This window comes from Centruroides vittatus, unplaced genomic scaffold, assembly GCF_030686945.1.
Source record: "Centruroides vittatus isolate TY-2023 unplaced genomic scaffold, ASM3068694v2 scaffold_386, whole genome shotgun sequence".
NCBI classification, from domain to species: domain Eukaryota; kingdom Metazoa; phylum Arthropoda; class Arachnida; order Scorpiones; family Buthidae; genus Centruroides; species Centruroides vittatus.
Window position 1 is genome coordinate 67,535 of NW_027122706.1, and position 18,092 is coordinate 85,626.

Sequence of the window (18,092 nt, forward strand, 5' to 3'; positions counted from 1 at the left end):
ACAAGAAAAGCCTTTTTCCCTTTCTCCCGCTCTCTTTGTATGTGTGTGTATACAAATATATATTAATTTTTTCATTTTTTTTTTAAAGTATGACCTATCGATACTACTGCAGAAAACTGTTACATCGAATCGACCCAGAATAATCTATATTTTTAAAGGAATTTTTTCTTGTGACAAAGTAACTCGGTTCGTCCTAGGGGGCCTTAAAATTGCTTAGTGGTTCTCCGTGGCTTAATCCCTGCGATGCCTCATCAATTATCATAACCTTAGATTCAGTTATAGAAAATATCGATTACAAACGTCAAAGATTTGTAACTAAAATATGAAGTCACGACATTTGTTTAATCTTAAAAAAATATATTTTTTTTTTAAAAAAGGAAAACATTTTAATACAATAATAAATTATATTTTAATCGATATTTTTCCTATTACCGTTTTTCATTTAATTATTGTAATTTGATTTAAAAAAATTACGTTATAAATTATTTAAAAGAGATTACGTTGGAAATTTTATATTCGGGCTTTAATTTTTCATTATTTATTTTTTATTCTTAAATACAAATATGTGACGTATTAAGTGTGATGGTGGTGTAAATAGTAGTTTCCGTTATGTCCGGCAGAGGCGCTTTCCGGTTTGGAGCAGCTCGGTCGTCTTTGAGGTTGTGGACGTTCATAACGACCCAGATGTCAGAGTAGTTGTGGCAGATCGTGTTTTGTTTCGTCATCTCAGGTCTTTGCTGACCAAATTGTCTATACGATCAAGCAGGATATAAAGCATAACAGTGCCGAAGTCTATAGTGAAAAAGACAAACTATGAGGTAAGGACTGTCAACATCTCTTCGTTTCTTAATTCGTTTTAAGTCGTTAAGCCTAACCAATTTTTGAAACTTGGAGTAAAAATTCCGCGATTACTTCACCTTTATCGAGCGATTTTGTTTATATTCTTTTTAAAGATCCGATTTTTTAAAAAATAGGGGATAAGTTCACAATGATTTATTTTTCCGAACGTGTTGATGTTACGCGATGATAAATGCACCATCAATATTAAATAATTGCAATATATTTTTATACAGTTGATCAGCTACTAAAGTCATATCGATTGAAGTCTCATCATTGTTTATTATAGCATTTTAACAATTATCGCTCGTAATATACACAATTTTTGTATATCAAACTAGTAATCGATTAATTTTTTAAACATATGAAATTAATAATCAATTCTAATTTACTAATGTGTTAATTTCAGTCCAAACCTGTTTGCTTATTTCTATCCATTTGCTTAATTTAGATTTGCGGTAATATAATTTATTCTTCTAAATTACAAGTGTATAGTTCCATAAGGATTTGCTTACCTCGAGTTTTGTGTTTTATATTGTAATTTAAACATACCTCAATATTTTATAAACAAATTGGCAGAGACTTAAAATGCAGAGAATTAAAATTTATTAAAATACACAGCCGAAACATTTAAGTTATTACTTAAATCCTCATTGCCGAGTAACGAGTAAATATGCGCGAACAGTTTTAGCTGGCGAAACTTTTTTTGCTTTGTTTTTCGAATTTCACAATCCAGATTGTCGACAAAGGTCAAAAAAGCATAAATAATTAGAAACTAGGGTAACAGTTATTATTTCGTAGTACGTTTCAAACCAGTTCGACACTTATAAAGAATCGATTAAGCAGTTTGGAAGCTATCTTTCATCTCATTGGCAAACAGTGTTTGGCCACATAGGTATAAGAAATTTTTAAACTTATTCCTTCAGATTTACTTTCCGTTTATCCAGTAGTTGCATTCTTCTTCTCTAGGGATTCGGGCTTGTTTTGCAGACGCTTGGTTATATCGACTGCGCTTGCGTTATTATATCTCTCCCCTTGAGAACGACTCATGCTAGCTGTGCAAGAAAATCCTTTTCTCAATTGAAGTAAAAGAGATAAATTCTTGTAATTTATAAATATCCTATATTCTTAAGATTTACGATATTTTTCTAAAGCTCATATTCTGGAAGTTCATCCTCAAACTTTCACCTTGGAAGATTTTTGTCTTTTTTGCTTTTCCTTCAGAGAGTAACTTGATGTGTGTTGTTTTTATTTTGTTAGCATTTGTATTCTGAAATTGATAGTTACATTTCTTTTTTCTTCTCTTCCCCTTCGTCGCACTGATTCACTTTAAAGAAATTTTACAATATTAAAATGTACCATTTGAATTTTATCTAATAATTCAACCTTATAAAATTTAATATCTTCTCTTTTTTATTTAATGTTATTTATGGATGCACTTGTATTATGTTTCAATTTATTAATGTAAAATTTCAATAAAAATGAAGAAAATATAAGAGTTAAATTTATTTATTTATCTTTTTAATCGCTGATAATATTGTATTCAATATAGAATCCGTGGTTATTTTGGATATTTTATCGCTCTTCATCGTTGTTTCGAAATTTTGTTGTAATAACGAATAGATTTAGAAAACGACAATTTGTTGATATAAAATAGAAAATGTATTTTACAGATAAAAAAACGTTGCCCGAATTTCTATTTATACGTACATAACTTATATATGAAATTGTTTTCTTCACTCGACTCTTTGCAAATAAAAGATATACGTTCTCGTATCTCGAGGGATCAAAGTTCGGAATAATAGGTTTGTGTTTCTACCCGGACTTGTATTCACTGTAGAACCATCAGCTATACGTAATACAAGAAGATGGATTGAATAGTATACTGGCTTTAGAGGTCGTGGGTTTTATGTTACGCTGTCTAACACTGAAGTATTCTACTTCTGATATTGATAAATACGATCACGTAACACTAAAAAGTAACTATTTTCACACCCGCAATAACTTAATTAGGATAGTTACTTTCAGTTTTGAAGTTTTTTTCCTCATTTTATAAATCGGTCTAGTATAAAATTAAAAGAAAATTTGATCTGCTTTAACAGAAAATAAAAGAGATCAATTCTTTTTATTTCCTGTTTTATCAGAAAATTTAAAAAACTATTCAATTATATTTTTTTATAGTTGAGTAGACATTAAATTAATAAAAAATAAGATTTTAGATTTATAAAAAAAATGCATTAATTTCTGATTTTTATCAAAAATATATCAATTTTATGTCTTTATAAGGTTAAAAGAATTCACTTTCTAATGATTTTGATAATTTTTGATATCTTGCATTTATATTTTGAATCGCGGCAATAATTTTGATAATTCATGTAAATGGAGGAAAGTATCAACCTGTAATGAAGTTCAGTATTGCACAGATTCGTATAATTATTTAAGCGATGCCAGTTGAATTTAGGAACATTATGAGATTTCAAAAATTAATGCATTTATTTATTTTTAATTTATATATACATGTAAGTTATGTGACACAGATGCGATGTGTAGAATAATAACAGATGTGCTGTGCATTGCTGTTAGATTGATCTCAAAGAAAAATATGAATTTTAAATAAGTATTACATTTATTTATTTAAAAAATTCTTCATTTTAAATTAATAAATTTTTCCGAGTTTAATAATTTTTAAAGTACTCATATTAAAAGACATTTGTTAATAGAATCAAATATGATTCTAAATTAACACGAAAAAATAACATAGCGAAAGTTTGACTTAATGTTGCAAATGATTTCATTTAATATACATATTTAATTTAGAAAATTTTATAAAATTTTATTCAGAAGAGTTAATGGAAATATTCTTTGTTTTTAATACTCGAGTGTTTCTATCACTTTAAAATGTATGCCTGTTTCATCCTCTTTTCATTTAAATAACCAAAATAAAATAATTTCTTCTATTAATAATTAATCTGTTATTTTGAATATTTTTTTTCGTATAATAATTTCGGAATATGAGCGTTTAAATGAAACTTAATATTAAATATTATCTTTACTCTATTTCTGATTATATAAATGACTACGCAATGAAGATACATATAATTTACATGTATTAAATTTCTTATATATATCAGTATGGTTTATTGTTTAACTTATGAGTTGATGATGATAGTTATTAAAAATCTATTAATTAAAAACTTATTAAGAAATGGTTTGCAATTATTGATTAATTATAATTTGCACGAATTAAAAATATAAAAAAACTATAAAATATATTATATATTAGCAAAATATTTGTTAATACAAATAATTAGTTTCGGAATATTTTAAAATATAGTACAGTATTTTTCAAAATGATGTATTTATCATACTTAAGAAGGCAGCTTTGGTCTGTTGTTGTATTTTATATGTATTGTTATATAATTTGCTGTTGTTAAGAGATTCTCCTTTTGCTGTAAGAAATTCGGATTCGAATCCGATCTGGACTATGATAATTATTTGTAGGTAGTTTGAGTCAGAGCTTCGTACAGCACCTCTCATTCACGTTTCCCAATATTATTGCGGGTCATATACATCTATAACGAGGAAGTCTTCTATATAACTTGTGAAAAATCCTGATTATCGTTTTATAATTGATGTGTTTTTTCTTCTTTTTGATATTTTTATGAAGAAGGAAAAATACATATAAATTATCAAATAATAATTAAGTAATTCTGTTGATTAGATTACGATAAATTATAAAATTCCTAAATGTATAAAAATATTTTTAAAAAGTATTTCCTTGTTTTTATATTTAATTATTATTATTTTTTCTTTCAAATAATAATGTATTTTAATGTTTCTGAGATAGTTATGTATAAATATGAATATATGTACTTAAAAAGAATAAAATGTAGTATAATGATGTAAATATACTCAAAGAATATTCTCTGGAAAATATAGCATTTTTATTTTTTGTAGCAGAAGACTTTTATAGAATTTTAAGCCGAATAGAGCTTTTTATATAATATGATTCTGCCTTTAAATCGAATAAAATTTAAAATGAGAATTGAAATACATGTAAGAAAAAATACTTTTCCTCAAATAGGGAAATATAATCCTTTATTAAATTCTTTCTTAGAACAAAACTTAAAATTTTTGAAAACTTCGCTTGGATTTATGTAGAAATCAAATACACGAATTTGAATACTTTGAATATTTTTCAGGCAACAAAATATTATTAATACAAAAATAAATTTCGTGAATAATTGAAGATGAAAAAACGGCAAAGATGTATATAGGCCCTACTGAATTTTTATGGGATACGTCGAAAGATATCTGTGCATTGGAAAGATTTTTTACGTTATGTAAATAGGGAAAGAGCGGACAAACATTGTATTTTAAAGATATTCAAGCTTATATTAAGTTTTTACTTCATAGTTGATTTTAAATTACAGTATATTTCTCTTCGTTTTAAAAGGTGTTATAAGTCTGATGTATAAAATTTAACGGAAAATAATTTGTCGTAATTCTAAAACATCAATAAAATAATAAATTTCAAATAAAAAAAATATATTCTAATAAAAAAATTTCAGTTTAATATTCAAAATAAATTTATTTTGATAAATGAATTCTTTGCATCGATTATAAATTATGCCATTGTTAATTATTTTATTCGACTCTTCGACTCAGTATCCCGTACTTTATTTCTGTTATTTATTTAAACAAATATGTTTTAGTGATATATCTCCACGAGGTTACATACAAAATTTATAGTGTTGCTATGATCATCATCATTTAATTATTTAAATGATAAAATGTAGCATTTTCGTTTCAAATAATTAACTTTATTATAATAAGCGTAGATATTGTAGTGATGATAAATAAATATTTTAACAATATATAAAATTTTAATGATTTTTAGAGCTTTTTAAAATTATTTATTGTTTCCTCAGAAAGACAGTAAAAACTGTTTGCGTTATGAATGTTATTATATTATTTAAAGTTTTAATTTAACGCTTTGTGATTTTTTGCTTTACTTATTTTTAACATTTTAAATCTTACATTATATTGCGTATAGAATAATAATAATTATATTATTTTCCCTTAGAAAACTAATGTAAACCACAAAGAATATGTTATCTTATTCCTTTTGGTTATATATCAACTAATAATATTAATCTCCGTCATATTTATTTTGTTGATAAATTAAAATTTCCTGAGTGGCACATTTTCTAGAATATTTTTTCAGCACTTTTTTAATTTAAAATGTTAAATATGCCTTAAGAAAATTATTGAAAGTTAGTAAAAAAAAAAGGAGAAATATTTACTCGAATTTTTATAATAGGAAGCTGAAAATTCTCTTATTTTGCATAAACATTTAATTATGATTTGTATTCTTTGAATAAAAATAAATTCTTCTTGAAGGCTTAGTTTTTTATTATGGAAAACTGGTTAGATTGATTATTTTTCTTAAATTTAATTACTGTATGTTATTTTTGCCGAATTTTCAGTAGATTAAGCGTAACAGCAAGGTTACTTAGTAGTGGTGCCGTCTTACTATCGTAGTGAACATGCGCAGTGAATTGATTAACTTCACCCAGGTCACCTCTCTTGGTATTGCTGGAATGTCAATAACGGCCATGTGTTAGAAATGCTTTGAAGATATAACTGTCATATATATATATATAGTGGAGTAAGTCTAGGTAGGAGGTAAGCTATAAAACGTTTTGCTTGTTTGAATGCATCAAGAAGTCAGTATTAAAATTCATCTTTGTTTTTCTGTTTTCTATAGTATTCTAGGCTGGAAACTTGTTGGGTGTTGCGCACTTTTGTTTGCTGAACATCCTCTCAGCAAGGAAAAGGGATCGACTACATTCTACAATAAGGGTGGAGCATTTATTTGTTTTTGACCTATTTTACTTCTTTTATAAATGGTAGACAGGTCATATTTGTAATATTTTTATTTGTTCAGAAGTTAAATGGAGACGTGACGAGTTAATTATTGAAAATTAGCCTACATTTTTAATGAAAAATTTTGTTTAAAAGTTGAGATTTCATTAGATTCTAAAACTAAATTTGATGTATTAAGAAATGTTTGACTTCTTTCTAACTGAAGTTCTTTTAAAAAATCTTTTTCAATGGTATTAATACTGCCTGAAGGGAACGAAAACTCAAAGTTCGATACTTAGTTTTTCATTGCTTACATTGGTACTTTTGCAGTACAGATGAAAATTATTCTATTTTCACCATCAAAAGCTTTTGGTGTAATTAGCCAGACTGAAACTCTTAAAAACTAATGCGGTTTTAAAATACTCATTAGCGTATTTAGGGATATTTTCCGTAATTGTAAAAAAATTACGTAACCTTTGAATAATAAAGAAAAAATGTTTCTTGTTTTTTAAAATAAAAAAAATTCCTTCTAAATTAATTTTACCATAATAATTTGTTAAGAAATCGATATCTGAGAAATTTTCTCTAATAGAGAGAAAGAGAAAAAAATTTTAATCCAAAATAATTAAATTTATTTTCATCTTTACTAGCTTGTGTGTTTATACATACCTCTACAGAATGAAGTAAATGCCATTTCTAATTTATCAATATTTGCTTTCTAAGTATCTTTTGTACATCGAGTAATGAATAGCTTTTATAATGTTGATATTCTGAATATTTCACTTGACTTTGATGAAGAAAACGAATCTCTAAATCAATTGATATAAGATGTTTACAGCAAATTCTAAATGGAATATTCTCAGTCAGTTAACCATAGATGGAATGCACAATGAGGCGATTTGTCGATAGAAGTCTTGATATAATCTACTGTTCGATAGCATTTCGTTTAAAGAAGGAAGTTTTCAATCAATAACAACAGCTGTTACTTACAACAAATTCGACACGATCACTTGAACTTTGCTCCTAAAATGTTGAATAGGAAAAATAAGAATATCACTAGCCAGGAAGATTAAAAAATAATAAACATTACAGTACATCTTTATTACAGGTGCTAGAGTTTACATAATGTGTAAGCAAAAAATAAAGTCGACTTTGAATGTTTATCGTGCATTAAGAATCGTGTTTCGTGACTGAGTTTAGTATCTGCTTCATTTTGTGTCCGCTTCTTTCAACTAAAACCTCTAATGTTTTTTACATAATTTGAATGTATAAGCAAGAAAAACGTTTTTATTTTTTATTTTTAAATATATATGTTACTATTTTTGCTGTTTATTAATAAAGAATTTATTCAGATGTTTGTTTATTAAGCTTTTAAGCAATGTTCCAAATCTGTCTAATATTTATTCGCTTGTAATGTGCTCATCATTAAGCCGCTATAACTTGAGTAATTAGATCTTATCTAAATTGTGAATTATATTAGATTAATGTACAGTACGTGTTATTGATTTTATTATATTAAAGTATACGGAAATGAAATTAATCGAGTTAAAATAAGAAGTCAACATATGAAATGAAATGCGTGGATTTTTTCTTGTTCGATCAGTTTTATTTTTCGAGATATATGGATGAAGTAGTTAAAGAAAACACTACATTAAATTCTATTTTGAGGTCTCATTAAGAGGAGAGTCATCCGTGCACAGCCGACTTAAATATCCTCATAGTCGAAAATCTGTCGTGTCAAATTCGAAGATCGTGTTGGTCACAGCTGCAGCGAACGTCAATTATGATTCAAACAGTAAACACATTATAAAAACTATCTTCAAAATTTTTTAATTCGAATTTTTCTGTCCGCTTTTTAAAGAATTGATAAAGATTTCAGCACTGACCCACGAAAGATTATTTTGTAACGCAATCTGTTCTGTAACATCATCTCGGCGAAAGGGAACACATGGATCGTCAGTTTAAAAGATAACTCTGTCGACGTGACCCGGGAACATATAAACTATATTAAATTTATGCGATAGGCTGTACATTTTCAATCTTCGACTGCTTTACTGTGTGAAAAGTAAGTCGATGTTAATTTGATTCATGATTGTAGATATGTGTGTTATTAGGATAAATTGGCACATTGAAAAGTTTCCTTCAAAATAAATAATAATTGCAGAAAATTATATTTTAACTTCACCGAGGCTACTTTAACGATTATTTGTTTTGAAGTTCAAAAAAATTTCATGTGATATTTGTCAAAAAAATATCACATGAATTTATGTGATAACTACTGTATGTATTTTACCTGAATATATTTATTATATTCTGAGTTTTAATAGCGAAAATGTTATGTCCCAGAAGTTTCTTTTAAATATTTAAATTAACGTAAATTAAACTCGTTGTAGCTCTACCATTTGTTCACCTCTGACATTGACATTAAATCGAGTGCCAATTTCGAATGTCTCGTACAATAAGAATTTTTAAAGCAATGAAATTTACACACGAATTTGAGGTTTGGGAGTTTGAAAGTCACATTATTTAGTGGTAACAATATCCTTTGCAATGCAAGATCCTACATTTCGTAATTCTTAACGAAGGATACTACTATTTAATAGTTATGAGGAAGATCCGTTCACGAGCATTGGGTGGCTCTATATAGGAGGGTGTTATATAGTGGACGTTATACATTTGATTTCTTTAAAATTGAATTTTAGATATCATTCTATAATGAAGCAATATTGTGTTATCATCATTATTTTTTTATATACAAGATTAAGCTTGCATTGTGTGATAATTATTCATAAAAGAGTTATCATACAATACTTGATTTGTATTAGTAAAAATTATGCAATACTGTATTTTGTTTTTGAAATATGTAAGATTTATAAACAATTCGTTGTAAATTGTATAGACTTAAGCTAAATATATTTTATTAACTACTTTTATTAAAATGAAGGGTTAAAGACTAAATTATAAATCTTAAAATATATTTTAGGGAAAAATTTAAATTACATAATAATAATAATTGTTCAAAACATAATTGTTCCTTTCTATACTAGTGACACAACCGCAATAATTCGAAAGTTGTTACTTCAAAGAAATAATCCAATTTTAATGAGCTTTCGATAAGAATTATAAAGAGATTTCGCTTGTTAAAATTAAACAAAATCATTAAAAATTTCGGATTAAATTAAGCCGTTATTCTCAATTGTTTAAGCTTAACTATTATATTTTGGTATGTGTAATTTTCAAAAAAATAAAGAATTAAACTTGTGCTAGTTTAAAAGGAATGAACTTCGTACGCTAGAATTGTTTTAAATTTACATTATTTAATTTATTTACATAGATTTTTGTTAATCAAAGTTATTTTTATTATAAAATAAGTACTACGAGTGTTAAGAAAATTTAAAATTTATATTCAAACAATGAAAACATTTTTTTTTTTTGCGAATGTAAGGAATAACTTATCGATTTTTTTGACTCGAAATTAAATAGATGAGAACTCAAATTGGTTTTTGAATTCAACAGTAAACGTATGTAATATAGATTTGCAATAAAAAATATAAATTACTTTGTGCATTTGATAAATTGAAATATTAATAAGTTGGGATACAACGATGTTATATTAAATTTTTGTAACTAGGCAGGAATAGTATAATAAAAGAAAGTTTTAAAGTATAATATATTTAGAGTAATCCACGAAAAAGATCCAATTTTCTGTTAATTTTATATTTTACCGCTAATTGAAATAGTATTACTAGTAAGCTTGCGAGATTTATCCTGTAGTTTATTATACAATTTTTTTTTTTTTTAAGTATAAATTAAAGTGTGTGGTTATAATGATTTATATAAGTATTTCAAACTCTCAAAAATATTCTTTATCGTAAATATAAAACTTTTCAAATATATTCTCTTTCAGCAGTAAAAACGTTCACAGCTGCAACTGAAAAAATATTTTAGTTCTAGCGTAAACATTCGACAGACCTCTTTGTACTCTGAAATTGAACTTATGCATCTAGTTTAGCGTTTTATGTTGATCACGATATGTATAAAATAAAATATATAATTAAAAGAACGTTATAATCGAAAATAAAAATGTTTCGATATTCGACTCTTATAAAAACAAAAATGCTTTTCCGTATGCATCCTTAAATATTAATACGCTGTACTTTCACATCGATTAAGATAATTACGAGGTTTAATATTTGATAACGAGATCAGATTCCTAATTAAGATCATCATAAATTCAATTTTTCTCATAATTACAGAAATTAAGAATTTCCCGCGCGATGCCTAAATTTTTAACAAAGTTTTCTCGAAAAATTGCAGCATTTATATATTATGGAATTCCGCCGATAGGTTCTAAAATTTGTTTGTATAAATTTTCATTGTTTAAGCATCTGTTTCACGTAACGTGTTCCAAATTCACACCACATCTATACAAATTATCACATTATTATGGCCTGCAGTCATGGAAATTCCTTTGTCCTTTGGCTCTGCCATTTGGTATGCATAATCGAATATGTTATAATTCAGATCAAAATTTCAGACATATGCTAGTTTGTATTGAATACTAATTGAATATTCCATAGAAAAAGGGAGAAGATGTAATAGTTGAGTAGAAATCGAATATTGTTCAACATTTTTATAACTTTGATCGCATGAAACCATAAAATTGTTCTGGGTCAGGATAGTTCAATGACATAAACGTATAGATGGTTGCCGGTATTAAACTTCATTTAACAATGAAAAAATTGTATATTAGTTATTAAGTTACTATTATAACTTTTTTTATTCTGTTATGAATAAAATAGATATGATATCTATATATGAGATCTAGTATGATGAGAACTAGGTGCTCTAAATATATTTTTAGAAACTTTTTTATAAGTGTATATTTTGTTTACGTTCTTCAGATCCTTTAAAATCCCACAAGTTTTCTTTATAATTGGGTTATTATTATTAGTAATTATTAAGTTAGGAATTTTTAAATTAGATTTTTTGGAGAATTCTGAAGCTTCTGTTAAAGCTTTTAGGCTTTAATAATGCTTTTCATCTCAGTTAATTTTTGTTAAAGGATGCATGAAAGGGGATAAAATAGAATTTAAATCAATTGTTCTTATAATTGTATTGAAAATAACATAAAAGAAAATAATTATTAGAAATTTAATTTATTTTTTCTATAAAAATTACCATATTTGAACACGATTTAACCGCACCCAACCGACCGCACCCCGAAATTTTGCCCAAAAATTGGGAAAAATAAATTATAGCTCGTAATAGCCGCACCCAAATCTAAAATTCTGTATTGTGATTGGTAACGGGGAAGATATTTATATTCTTGTTTAATGATCTTGATGAAACACGGAATTTAATTTTTTCGCCCTTTTGATACGTTCTGTTATAGATTATTTAATCACACTAAGTTCGAAACTTTGGCCGAAATTAAATTCAGCAATTTCTAGATTGAATAAATGCAAAATTTATCTATGAAGCGTGGCCTTAATTGTAAGGCTGATTTACCTTTGTCTACCGGATGTTGCATTATTCTAAAATACAAAATACTGCAAAGAAGGAAGAAAAACAAATAGTGATGTTTTGCAAAGTTTATAAAATTACTGCCATCGATATTAAATTATAAGTTTTCATTCTTTCAATGTACAAATGACAGATTTTTAATTTTCTTTTCTCAGATTAATTTAAAATCTAATTTTTGATATCCGGAGATTAAACAGAGCATTTATCTATACAATTAATTGATTGTCACCGGAGAGAGACAGATCTGTTCTTTTGTTTTAATTAATAAGTTCTTCAAAGATAATATTTAAAAACATTATTAATGAATCTAAAGCATCGTTAATAATTTCACGGAGTTCCTTAGTAAAATAAAAAAATAAACAGTGGAACGTTATGAATTTTTGTATTACGTTGATTTTTACATTAAATAACTCATTAATCACGTTTTCTGTAGTTTTTCTTTAAAAATATTTTGGGAAAATTAATGCAAATATCATAGGCATTTTTCAACATAAACGAGCCAATGTTAATATTAACATTAACAAACAACATTCACAGTATTAACACATAACCACAGTGATACAGTTTATTACTGCAGTTATAAGTTACAACTCTCGAAGAGAGTTATAAGTTGTATCGCTAAGATTGAGACACGAAATCCAGGAAACATTTCGATAAAAAAAAAAAAAAAAAACATTTATTGGCTCGATAGAGGTTTGTTTTGGCATTGAAGATACTCATTTTTATTTTTTTAATTCTTTTTAAATTAAGCAGCAAATATTGTGAATGTATTATACTAATTTATAAAGTTGAAAAAATGGTACGCTTTTCAGCAGAATCCAATAGAATGCATACACATCTATTTATTCTGGACGGAAAGAGTTACATTGTTATTAAACGTTTGATTTTCGAAATTTTTACGGAAATGGCAGTTACATCCTCTGAAAATATATCAGATTGTATATGATCACTGCAGAGAGGAAGCATTCATTTGTTATTTAAACAAATGAATATCCTTTCCTTTTTCCTTTGATTTGCCTTTCAGTTTTGGCATTCTCGAATGGAATTCTTTAATATAATTAAATTTAAAAATTTTACACCTTATTTTTTGTTAATGTTGATAATGATCTAATTATAAACTTTATTTCGGGATATATTTTATAATTTTTAATGAAATTTGTTTTTATATTTAAAGGTTTAATTAAGCGCTTAAGAAAATTTCTTATCAATTTATGGTTGAGACCTTTTAACGTTGGGATATTGCAAAGCCCTCACTATCTCCACTCTAGTTGTTGTCCTCTGTTGGCACAATTCCCGAGAATAACGTCGTCTAACACTTAAAAAAAATATATGAAAATAGTGTGATTAAAAGTTTGTCCATAACAAATCACCGCAATGAAAGCTGCGCCTCTCGTATAACATTTATTAGACGGTTAGTCGAATCAGCTATTTCTACGTCTGAGCTGCAACCAATTTACAACCCACCGTTTCGCTAATTAACTGTAATTAATTATCCGTTTCTCTTGTAATTATTTTTCAGTTGGCACATTAGCAAAGTTTACGTTCGATGCCCCAATTAAGGCGGTTTTTAACGTTTCTCTACTTGATTTTTCTCGGCAGGAACGGCTTTTCTAAATACCAGAATGGCAATTGATGTTGTTAAACCCAAAGGTTTTCGATTGCATCGGAATTAAACATGTTAAAGAGCTCGTTTTGCTTGTAATTGTAGACCCATTTCAATTAGTTTCTATAGTGTTAAGATTGAAAGATAGGATTTTGTTGAAATTGAAAGTAACAAACGTAGAAGAATTTAGAGAATGAAACTTTTACGATATATTTCATCCTTTGGTACTTTTGTAAGGGACATTCTGGAAATGTTCCAAGTTGATATCATTCTATGTGAGCATGGTTGAGTTGACGTTTGTGTGACTCACGTAGAACCATCCGAGGAAAGAGATTTAATTGGACATCGAACGGATGGACGGAAGAATAGTCGTAAACTTTATGAACATCGCGGTTGGTGCAATTGTTATTATACTGTTGGAGAACTACCGTCTTTCTGGTCACAAAAGTTCATCTCTAAATGATTCAATGTGCTATTTCGAACGGGTCCAATGCTCATTGTTTTATTATTACTTTATGACGTAAAGTTGACGGAAATGGTAAATCGCCCTCATCGGTTTTATTATAGGAAATTCTTTAAAGGAAATTATTTGTTTTGTACGGATTGAATATTTGAGCCGTGTTAAGTGCTGAAAGAATTGCATGGTAAGAGCAGTTACGCCTGTTTGTTGTTCAATGCTTTACCTTCTGCATTCTAAATTTAGCATCTTACCTAAGAGATTTTTATCAGAACTTAAATATAACTATTAAATTTTTGTCAATAGATGAAGCCGAATTTATCCCTTCATTTTTGTCTAACATTTAAAATGAAATGCACAAATGGAGAATATTTTATTAAAACATTTATAAATAAATAAAGTCACTATTGGAAAATTTTAATATTAATTTTTTATACCTTTTACGTTATCTAATTTTGTTTTTTTTTTTGTTTTTAAATGTAATATATATATATATACAAATATTGAACATTGTCTGTCATTTAATAACGTTAAGTGAGTTTAAATATTTTAAATATTTATTGGCTTTTTAATTTAAGTATAGATTAGAATATATTCTAAATTATAAACGCGAATATTTTCATTAAACTTTTTAAAATATTTTACAAAAAAAAGGAAACTACCCTTACTGATACAAATCATTTTATGCTTGAAATTTACGTTTTTATTTTATACTTTGTAGGCGAACAAAATAGAAAGTGTTTATACAAAACAATCGAAAATAGTCCTCGAATTTATGAAATAGTTTTTTTTATTTTTGAAAGTCTAGAAAGCTACTTTCACTTGACAAATACGACAAAGGGATTGCTACATTAACAGTGAGAAAGTCGTTGGGATAAATTTAGTCAAAATTACAAATAGAAATTTAACAGTTTGGATGTTATTTAGGAAGAAAATTGTCTCATAAGAAACAGATAATGCGTCAGTAGCTTATGAATAATTTTTTTCTCTGGTTTGTTTCGTCACTTTGTCTCTGTCCATTCGAATGCTTCCTAACTTTATTAATGGAGAACTTTGATTAATTCACCTGGTTCTTCCCAGAGGACAAAGGCAATCGAACACAGTTGATGACCTAACCAACCCACAATACGCAAGATTCAAGAGGATAAAATGAATGGAGGGATTTCTTTTATCCATCTCTATACTGTTATGGGTTCACTGACTTCTATGCCAAACTAATGATATATATTAAAGTTGACAGCTCACCCCATTAAAAATGTTTATGAAAGAAATACGCCAATTGGTTAGCCCTCTAGATGTTTAGTTAATTATTATACTGATTTTTAACGAATTAATGAAGACTTTATTTACTCCAATGATTCCGTGGTATAATTTCCTACACTGAATAGATGCAAATAGAGTAAATTGCTTATCCAAAATAGTTCTTTAGATTACTCTTTTATTGTGTTTTGTATGCCTGGGGCTTTTTTTTATTTTATCTCCGACTTTCATTAGTTTTGTTTATTATCACTTCATTGGCGTCTTTTCAGTGCTAATGCTAGTTCCTTATCAAACTTCCTATTTAAAAGCAACTACTGATGTAGAATTAATAGTAATGAGCATTTTTCATTTTCCAAGTTGTTTTTAATTTTTCCTCCTCCTCCTCTCCTCAATTTGCATGCATTTTTATTTAAAATTTGATTCTTTTAAAAATAGCAGTTTAGAAGTTTTTTTTTAATTTTAACTTTTGTCTTTAATAATTTATAAATTTTGTGCACGAATTAAATAGAATTTTATTTAAAATAATGAAAAATTCAATCGAAAGTAGGATATTTGTTTGAATTAACAAATTAAATTTTCGAATAAAATAAAACTTTCAAGTTTCGTTTTATTATATTTTCGCTTTAATTAATCATTTCCTGCCATCCAATTGAAATTCTCTGATGCAAACTTGGATGAAGTAAGACTTAAATTTAATTCTTGAGAAAGGGTTTCAAAAATTGTCAGATAAAACTGCATTGTTTTTCAGTTTTAGTTTTCTTTTTATTTGTTTTCTTTTTCATCTCGTTTCTTTTTGTATTTGCGAAGGTCATGAAAAGAAGATTGTGATTGAAGACGTGTTTCGTGTCTCCTCTCAACTAGTTTATCAGTGTTTCAATCTGAAAAAGGTTTAGTGAAAGAATTGTTGTCGTCTCCATTTCTTCTGAGGACTTTGAAGTTAGAACCATTCACTCTTTCCTCTGTTATAGCAGGATGTAACCATAAAGGTATTTCCTACAATACGTGCCCTCCGACATTATTGGCGCAAAGCTAACATTTTGTTTATTGGGATTTTCTTACAGAAAAAAAAAAAAACTTTTGTTTTTGTATTTTTCAAAAGTTTAACATATTATTAAGAAAAACCTCGCTTCTATTTTAAATATTTAATTTAAAAACTTCTTTTCTTTATTTTAATTTTGTATTTTATTACACATACTATTATTTTATTGTGCTGTAATAATAATGGCATTAACATTTTTAGATTTGAATTAGCTATTTATTTACAAGGCGCAGCTTTCAAATATTGTATGAAATTATAATTATTAATCAGTCAACCCTCACAATGGTTAATGCTTCAGTTAAACTACTGAATCGATCAATTTGTATTGATCGATTATATATATTATCGATTGAAGTGATATATATATTAATAATCGTTCTGACCTTGTATTTTTATTACACATTTTTGCTTGAAGTGATATAGAATTTTATATCACTTCAATCAAAATATAATTTATAGTCTGAGCGAAACATATGCGATAACAAAAAAATGATTGCATTGTGAAGAGAGTTTGGATATAACATCTATTATTAATATCACTACTGAACATTTTTGTCACATATTTTCCTATTCATAACATATTTCGGGAATTTCTCTTTAACTTATTGAAACAAAGCAATTAGCGCAACAAATTTGTTGTTCTTGTCAGTTTGTTTTGATTGAAGTGATATACAATTCTGTATCATTTCAATCAAAAATGTATAAAGATACGATGTCACAACAATTTATTAATCTCATTTCAGCTCCATACAACGTTATATTTAATGTTTGACTACGAATAAATAAGTGTATACATAATTCATTTGTTAAATACAAGTTGTAGAATTAAAAATCACAAAATAAAGATCAGTAACGATGTCACCACCGATAAATAAGGTTTATTTGTAATCGGAATATCGCTTAATTGCCAAGGGAATTAATTTGAAGTTATTTACGATCTTTTTCAAACGTCATAATCATTTCTAAGTTACATTTCTTTTGATAAACAGTAAATATTTCCTACGTAGATTTATGGTTTAAAATATTTAATAAAGTTGTTTCATTTAGTTGATTAAACATTTAAAACTAATGTAAATTAAGCATAAGTATCACAGCAAAATATACCTTGAGAATTTCAGTCGATAAATTGGAAGGATTTTAGATTAAATAATTTTATCTTAATTAGAAATATTATTTCAAATTCTTATTTAAAATCTTAAAAGCGTTTAAATTATTATATTAAATAATTGGATTTAAAAAAATACATATATTTTTTATCTTATAAAATAAGATAAACCTGGAAGATTCTAATTGTGATTCTACGTTAGAGTGCTGATTAAAAATTATTTACGATAGAACAATACAAAGATATTAAAATCTAATTAAATATTTAAGTTTTTAAAATGTTAATTACAAAATAAAATGTTTATATGAATGATTTTATTGCTCATTCCATGTTAAATCATCATCAAATGATTTCTGCAAATTCAGAATTCTTTTAATAATTATCTTTAATATAATAA

At 26.7% G+C, this 18,092-nt stretch overlaps 1 pseudogene; it reads left to right on the forward strand.

Annotated features, from left to right (window-relative positions):
- The first annotated feature begins 625 nt into the window (after positions 1-625).
- The window catches only part of LOC136988920 (hexosaminidase D pseudogene), a 43,875-nt pseudogene continuing 26,408 nt past the window's right edge, over positions 626-18,092 (forward strand).